The sequence below is a fragment of the Papaver somniferum genome, chromosome 10, assembly GCF_003573695.1.
Source record: "Papaver somniferum cultivar HN1 chromosome 10, ASM357369v1, whole genome shotgun sequence".
NCBI lineage: Eukaryota > Viridiplantae > Streptophyta > Magnoliopsida > Ranunculales > Papaveraceae > Papaver > Papaver somniferum.
The window spans coordinates 27,999,503-28,008,753 of NC_039367.1; the positions used below are offsets into that span (position 1 = coordinate 27,999,503).

General features: G+C 35.4%; 1 pseudogene; it reads left to right on the forward strand.

Moving 5' to 3' along the window:
• The first annotated feature begins 2,592 nt into the window (after window positions 1-2,592).
• LOC113318609 lies at window positions 2,593-6,859 on the forward strand (annotated as a pseudogene).
• Window positions 6,860-9,251: the final 2,392 nt, after the last annotated feature.

The window sequence follows — 9,251 nt, forward strand, 5'->3', positions numbered from 1 at the left end:
ATTGTTGAATAACCCATACACAAGTAGAAAACGTGAGACTTTGCATAGGGATTCTGTGGAACAATCACATGTAGAACAACATTAGAAAGTGGACCTTGCACTAAGATTCTAACTACTAAGATTAACCGAAGTCATAAAATATAAAGCATTCGACCAAGTTACACCTTGAGTGCGCTACTACTTGGTGGCTTGGACGAATAAAATATGATATTCGAGCGCTTCGGTATCCAGTGACCAAAGGACTTTAGGGTATAGCAATGCGCTAGTTGTTATTCCACGGTTGATAATAATCTATGATTAATAATGAATGGATGAATATATTAACTCATTGACGGTTTAGTAAGAACAGGGATTCCTCGATCATTTCTCTCAATTTCTTGCAACTTAATTATTTTTAATTGCTTAGATTTTTCTTTTCTCCTAAAATAAAAACCCTCATTATGACACTTTTGAAAACTAAAACTTCCTGCTCTTCGTGGGAACGGACCTTGTTTACTGCTATATTATTCATTAGTAAAGTAGAATATAAGTGAATTACGACACGCATCGGTTCTTTGATATCTGTCACAAGTTGTACAAAACACATGCGCATCTTTGAATAAAGTAGGCCAATAGAAACCACTTTCAAGTATCTTAAGAGCGGTTCTCTTTGCTCCAAAGTGTCCTCCACAAGCGAACGACAAAAAGACAATATAGATACAACAATCATTTATTACTTTCATTACAATTATCATCTGCTGTCTTTGCAACTCAATTACAAATTAACTTTCATTTAATAATTCTCTTGAACACCTGCAATCTCTGTGGTTCGAACTCGTTCCGACTTTATTACACTTCTTTTATCTTTGATACTCTGAAAAAAGTGATCAGTTTTACAAGTTGTTAGTGGCATGTTTATCAACTTTGGATAGTCTATATAAGGCACAGTCTATGTATATATTATGTATCAAGTTTACATAATATCCCTGCTTTCTTAGTTTGCATTTGGGTTGTCATGCATTCCAAATGGGCGTCTAAGTCCCATCAGATAAATTGGTAATGTGATGCTTCTCGTTGTGAAGGAAAGAAAACAACTAAATTTAGCATTACATAGTACTTATACAAGTTAGAGTCTGAGAGACATTATGTCAAACAGTTATGGAGCAATACATAGTTACATAAATTTACACAAACTAAAAGCCTACTAAATTAGTTCCGTTAAATAGACAAACAACAACAACCAAAGTATTTGATAAGAATTTGGGTAACCATTACATTCACGGTCGAAAGCTCCGCTAGTTTTTTTTGCATCTTTTGAGAAATTTCCTCTTTTCTCTTCATTTTGATTGTTGATGTTAAACCCCCTTCAAAATAATCAAAACGATAGATAAATAAAAGAGAAAATAACTCCATTGTTTGGAGTTGTTGATTAGCGGAAACTGAATTTTCCGAATCTAAAAAAAGTGGACATAGAAAGAAAAGTAACAATTCAAATTTACTACACCTATCGGGGCTGGGAACCGGGAAAAATCCCGTGCCTTACAACCCCGGGGACCCACCACAAAAAATTATAGGGGTACTGTTTACCCCCCGTGGGACCCAAAAATATGTGAGATGTTGTGATCTCACGGGATTTCCCTCCCCGGTAGATGTATCATTGTTGGAAAAATATTGGGTTTCCGTCAGAATTTTGGGTCAAAAGAGTTTAAATTCAAAGTGACGTGTTTCTGCTTTTTCTGTCAGGTTGTTTCGCCACATCATCTGGCCGTTGAGTGGGGCGTTGAATAGGACTTAGTGTCGCATTTCCGTAATACAGTAGAAACTCTTTTAATTAATACTCGGTTATTTAATAAACTCTTTTGAATAATATTTTTGGCCGGTTTCGAGTCGGGGACAACGTGCCAAATTAATAATTCGCTAAAATTATAAGATATACTTTTTTGATTACCTATGTAGTCCCCATATGAAATATAAATTAATAATGCATAATATATATATTCAATACATTAATGATTTATGAAGACTTTTTGAAAAATGATTTAGTTATCTTCTGTTTTTTGCTAAAATCAATATCACATTGAATTTCATCTCTAATTTTTTTTATCATTGCAAGAATTTTTGGTGTTGTTGGATTATCCTTCTTGTGCTTGAATAATGCTCTACAAATTTCATCGGTCATTGTTGATTTTTTAACACCTTTAAGATGAGAAGTCATATTTGGGTGTATAATTTGTTTGTGTTAGCAGTATGATTTCATATTGTATTTGTATAAAAAAAAATATTTGTTAGTAGTATGATTTCATATTGTATTTCTATATGAAATATTATTTTTTTGATAAAAATTTATTTAGAGAATATGATTTGATATTGTGTTTATAAAAAATATGATTTAATATTGATATTGTGTTTCTATAAGAAATTAAAAATATGATTGAAGATATGATATGGTATCGTGTTTGTATAGAAACTAATTATTTGATATGAAATTTATCCATCGGTTAATTAATATCTTGATAAATTAATAAATTTGGATGGCCCCGACAACATTAATTTATAGAGTTTCTACCGTGGGTCAAAGACAATCAAACCGAGAAAAAACAAATAAACCGATAAACGTTTTTCTTCTTTCGTTTTCCTTTTAAACCTCGTTGTATCTCAGACTGAAAATCAAATCAAAGATTTTAGACGGAAAAGTCATGGCAATGGAAAAATCACTGATAAATCTTGATGAAGGAACAATATGTTCATCATGTATAGTGGTCAAAGATTAGCAACTGGTTCACTTGATGGAACCATAACAATCTACGATTTAACGGAACCTGATTCTTCCTCTACATTCAATTCTTCTTCAAAATTCAAAGCATCTGAAGTCAACATAGACAAAGTTGTTTGGAGTCCACCTGAATATGGTGATGCAATTGCTTGTGTTTGTGGAGATGGAATTGTTTCTCTCTGGGAAGAAGTTTCAGAAGAAGGTAATGGCAAATCAAACCCGAATCGGTGGTGAATAACTGAGTTGACTCGTTTTTGTTTGATTTTGTTTTTTAGATGCACAATTAGTTCAGCGGAAGCTATGCAAATTGTTTGAGACAAATCATGAGATTCAGTTTGGGATTTCTTCAAGAAATTTGAAATTGGTGAGTGTTGTGTGTGTATGATTTTTGTTACAATTTCGTCCATGTAAATTTGAAATGATGTGTTGTGGTTGTTTTTTTGTAGGTTATGGCGTATTCGGATGGACAGGCGAAGGTTTACGAGATGAATCACCCTTTGGAACTGCAAAAATGGCAACTTCCGTTATGTTTAACGAGCAATCAAGCTAAGCTATTTTGCCGTTCGTATGCTAGGAAAGCCGCTACTGCTATTACTGAAATGGGGGATATTGTTTTGTGTATAATTTGGTTAAGTTTGTCGTTTCCAGCCTAGAGAATGTTTGGTGAAAATTGCAGTTGTACTTAGCTTGTTAGTCACATTTTTTTTTCCTGTTTGTTTATATATTAACTATAATTCAATTTGTACCAGGCTGAGTTTCAGAATGTGGTTGATTCAGAGTCTGCATTTGAGAAACCGTCGTGCTTATCTGCATCAATCTCGTGGAATCAGCAGAGAGGTGAAGGGAATCATTTTGACTTTGTACTGGGTTTTAATTCTGATTTACCTCAATTCAACTCTTCTAAGGTAATCTTTTAGCTCTATAATGTACATCTACAAAGATCTTGATGCAATGCTAGTCTAAAGAAAGAAACCCTAAACTAAGTACGAAAACAGCAAGAACATTCTTAAACTGTAAAACATTCCTAATTATATTATAAAATATTCCTAAAAGAGCATAATATGCCCTGCATCAGATCTTTTACTCGCGCTGTCTATTATTTCAGAGTCAATGATTTACACCCTGCTTGTTAACATGAATTAGATGATTGCACTATTGAAACTACAATCTGTAAGTTTACCCGCAGGATAGTTTTGGTCCTGGAAAATTACTTGTTTCTGGCTTAGTAAATGGAAGTTGGCGATCCACGTACCAGAACCATGACCTAGGGATTTTAGGACTCTGTTTAGGATTCTGTTTGCCCGGGATCAAGGACTTAGTTGTTAGGACTTTGACCCCTAGGATCTATTAGTAAGTTAGTATTATTATATTTTTGCTTGTTTTCTTTCTGCTTTTGGTTTTGGTAACTTGTATATGGGTTTTATATCTAGCATACCCCAACTTGTTTGGGACTAAAGGCTTGGTTGTTGTTGTACTATAAGATAAGAATTCCTAAGAATAATGACACGATATGAAAGTATACAGGTTTGGGAATTTGATGAGGCTCATCAGCAGTGGTACCGGTTGCAGAGTTGGCACTGGGGGGAGACAAGGGTGATCAAGTTTATTCTGTTGCTTGGGCACCCAATATTGGCAGGTAAGGGTATGCTACTAGGACTCAATGTGTCTGTTTCAGATCATTTGCGTACCAACCTGTTGAGAGGGCAATGATCGTTAGTGTATGTCTTTCAGCAGCCATCACATCATGTGAAACAACACACATGATAAACAAGTGTATATTATTTGGAGGTAGCTTTGCTTAAAAACTAATACGAGTGACCCAAAAATTGTGATAAAACATGCATTCTAGGAACAGATAAGCATATGTTTTACTCGTTCACACCTCTTGTTTGTTATTCATACACGTGTTTTATCTGAAACCCACAGAACGATCAAGTTTGACCATGTCATAAACTGTTTTACAGGCCATACGAGGTAGTAGATGTTGCAACTCACAAGGGAATCGCAATGTGGCATCTAGGTCTGAACCCTGGGAGTGGTGGAAGGCTTTTTGTTGAGAAGGTTGCTTTGCTCTCAGGTCATGAAGGCGAGGTATGAATCATTAATAATAACCTTCCACCCACCCACCCACCCACCCACCCTCCCCCTCAAGTTAGAGGAATTACCTAATTTGATGGGCATTGTTTTCGAGATCCCATTGCGTCTATATCTATTCTGAATCATTTCCATTGGCAACACACGTAAGTTAAACACGTCAAGCCCTTCAGCTATTTGTTCGCTTTAATCTATGCAACCCCATGGTTTAGTCCTGGTCATGCATAGATGGTTTTTTCGTGAAGCTTCCTGTCATGCTGAAATGGTTTTCCTGAGCTTCCTTTAACAAGCATGAACGTGATAGTTATTCCATTATATATGCTGTTGCATCTATGGCAGATGGAGTGGGATATGAGTGGAATGACACTGGCAACAACCGGAAGTGATGGTGTTGTAAGATTGTGGCAATCTAACTTGAACGGGGTGTGGCACGAACAAGCTGCTCTTGAAACCTGATGCTCCGCACTTTACCTGATTCAAACCCTCATTTGCTACTCACAATATGACCATTCAAAATAAAAAGATCCTAGTTTTATAAAACGAACGCAGAACAATTAACCTTCCTCATTCAATCAGTTTTGTACTAAAACACTGTTGTGATAACTAGTACGACACTGAATTAGCAAAACATAGGAAATCCTAATTTTACAAAACTAGTATATTGCAGAACAAGATGGAACTCTCAAAATTTTGAAAAACCTAGAAATCGTATGAAAAATGTAGAAGTAGTAATATTTGCAGATTCATTTTCAAACAGAGAATACTTGTGGTCGAGATACTTTCACAAGTAATAACTTTCTTTTCCTCATTATGATCTCAACTGCAGTCTGGAATGGTATCTATGTATTTGAAGGTGTCAAAGGTCTCATCATGTTGAAGCTGGACTCCTAGATCCTTGATGAATGTTTTTCCATGGTGAACTAAATAAACTCTGCTTCCTTGACTCACCACGTATGCTGATTTCAAGTCCTCCCGAATGTCAGCCAGTAGCACTTTGAAAATTGATCCACGGAAACCAAGTGCTGGAGATATCTGATGTAAATCAATAACATGTTTTGATTGCCACCCAGAATGGTCAAAGCTCATATCATAGACCTGCAACATTCCACTTGATATGGAAATCTTAACGAGGATCAGGTCCCCCCTGGACTGATCAAAATAACCATTTGTGTAGCTCTGACCGATAACCAATGGTGAAGCCAATGGTGAAGCGACTGAGCTTAACTTTTTCCTGTCAATCTTATAGAAAACCACACTGCCATCTGTGTTTAACCAATTTACTGACTTGTTCCAGTAAACGCCAGGCTTCTTGAGAATTTTGTTGCTTGGAGCTATATCTAGGTGGTGGAGCGGCTTGCTTGAATAACATAATCTCCAAGTGTCAGTCTTTTGACATATAAACTTCAATTCTGTAATTTGAGTTCAGATGATCCCTGTGACTCCAAATAGAGATAAGCTGGAAATATGAAGGGGACACGAGAGGATCAAAAGCCAAGGTTGTAGACATCTTCTGAACGTACCCCTCCAGTATAGTCCTATTACTCTTTTTCGCATTTCCATTTCCATTTCCTTCTCTCGCTGCCTCTGATGATGGAAACACCTTTGTCCCTGTTTTGGTGTTGACAACACACAAACCTGGTAGACATTCATTCCAGTCCTTTACCGGGATGCACAACATGAGACCATTTGATTCTTGTATAATGTCATAGTTGGGACCTAAAATGTTCTTTGGCTTTGCAGGTACTGAAGACAGGGGTAGATACACCTTATTGTGCTGTTTGTAGGTCAAGATTAGCCCTTTGGGCTTTAAAAATGCTGGTCTGAACACCCTTTCCCGGATGATGGAACTAAACTTTCTTGACACTGTTTTGTATGCTAGAATGTCCTTCATTGGCAACTTCTCCAGAACTGTCTTTAAGATGACTTCATGATCTGCTATCTGTGCTGGTATTGCTGATACTTGTTGTACAACTGGAACATGTTTTCTTGAGTGTTTACTACTTTTTTCTTTAACCTGATTCATGTTTGACCCCTAAACAAAATACGTTCAAAATTAGGTTTCAATTGTTTTTCCACCCAAGAAAATGGGATTAAAATTATTAGGAATTTTAAGATTTACTAATCAAAATTAACAAGAATAATGGATAATCATATTTATCTATCTACCACAAATTAAAAACATTTCTAATAACATCACAGGAAGGCTTATAATAGCATCAAGAAATGGATAATCATGATTAGAATTTGGGATCCTTAGAATTTTAGAGATGAAAATTAATCATCAAGAAACGAGGTGATAGAAGATGAAGAAGAAAAAGAACATTACCTTCTTCTAATTGCCGATTGACTTCTTGAAGCAGAAAACCCGCGGTAACCTCAGAATCAAAACCCCAGAATTCCCTTGACTAGAAAATCTTCAGAGTAGGGTTTGTTATTGAAGGTAAGAAGAACTCGTAGCAGATGCAGAGGGGAGAAGAAGAAGAAATCAAGAACCGCAATGTGACGGAATTTTAGTTTGGCTTTACAGTGATCTTAATTTCTCAAACTTGTTGAACAACGATACACCCAGAATCTTATTTCGATTTGAAATCTCCCAAGTAACTTTGTAACATAAAGGAAGGTTTTTTAACATACGGAGGAAGAAGATGATATGAAGAGTGCTTTAATGGCGGACGGGAAGAAACAGAGAAACTCTGTTTTGTGTTAAGAGACGACGGAAGGCAAAAAAGAGTTTGTGGGCCCTTTAAGGTTTATATACACCCCACGATATTTAAATTGGTCAATGAACTTTGACTGGCTCTGGGGTGCATTTTTCCGGGCATCTTGCCCACCATTTTCTTTTTGTGTTCGATGAATTCGTATGTTCTCCGGTCAGCTTTTTATTATTGTTACTTTCAATTTTTATTATTTATCACTTTTTTCAATCACCAATTACTACTTTTTTCAATCACTAATTTCTTCTATTTCTTTGAATCACTAATTTCTTCCCTAGCTATAATTAGCGGCTCGAATGTGGAGATTTCAAAATGATACTTAGGGATATATGATATTCAATGTGTATTCGTCTTCATGGATATCACAGGATCTAAAAATTGATCCAGTTTAAAAAATCGGATCTGGATTCTAACTATTTCGAATCCTAGTAGACAGGGAATTGGATTTGATAAAAAAATTCGGTATCCAACGGGACACTATCTTTTTTTTTCTCTTTTTTATTAAAATATTTATACACCAAAAAAATCCAAAAATTTACAAGAAACTAGCTGTTAGCCTGCAAAAGATTGTGCTCCAACTCCTTTATGGATATCTAAACCTAATCTAATGAAAGAAAATTGCGATTTTTAATATTAGCGTCATGTCTATCTATATAATTTTTCCACCTTAACAAATACTGTATAATTTCAAGACCAAGCTCACCTAAGGTAGTTAATGCCAAGATACCAAAACTATATCCGTTGGTTCTACACACATTAAGGTATTTACCCCTTTTACGCTCAACAACTTAAAGCAAATCAAGACCCGATGTAAAAGCTTCTACACCACCCCTCCAAAAGGAGAAACCCCCGTCATATCCAAACAAGTGTCACGACCCTTCTTCCAATTGTAAACAAAAATGTCATATAGTCTGGAATAAGCGCCATCACGAGATAGAAAACCCAAAGACGCTTCAACTTTATGGTGCACCTATACCCTATAACAAATATTCGCAAGGTATCCCGAACAAGATCATGTTTAAATTTGATTCCCACTTCGTTAGCACAATGTAAGGCCTGGTCACCATATATATCCATCTCTTTGTTACAATACAAACACACACTTTTTTTTTTTTTCTGAAAGAGGGGAATGCCTAGCCTATAACTAAGGACTGTACAAAATTGACGTGGCCCCGTCTTTTGTCCAAGCTCATCCGCAGGAGTAGCAAGTAAATAATTTTGAGCATGCTTGATTTTATTACATTGTCAAAGAACTGAATTTAAATATTTTATAGAAATTTATTATTATTTCCATATTAATGTTTTGAATAAGTATTTAATATAAAAGAAAAATAGAAAATGGGAAAAAAAAAGTTAAATGTGGATAAATAAATTATATTTTGCTGAAAATAGTATTAAAAAAAACTAGATACATGACACGTATATCTGGTTGGAACTGATAAGATTTTGAGTCCTAAATGAATACACCCATACGGGCAATTAATTTGTTAATTGAGTAAGATTTTAGGACTCTAAATCATACCTCGGATCAACCGGATCCGATTCTGTTTAAGGTAATAGGACACTCATTGGCAACCTACTCTATCGAAAATTAAAATTTGTTATATTGTCGTGATAAGATACAAATGTTTACGGATTTTCTTCATAAGATTCAAAAAAAAATCGTGAAATGAAATAGCCGTTTAAAGGAT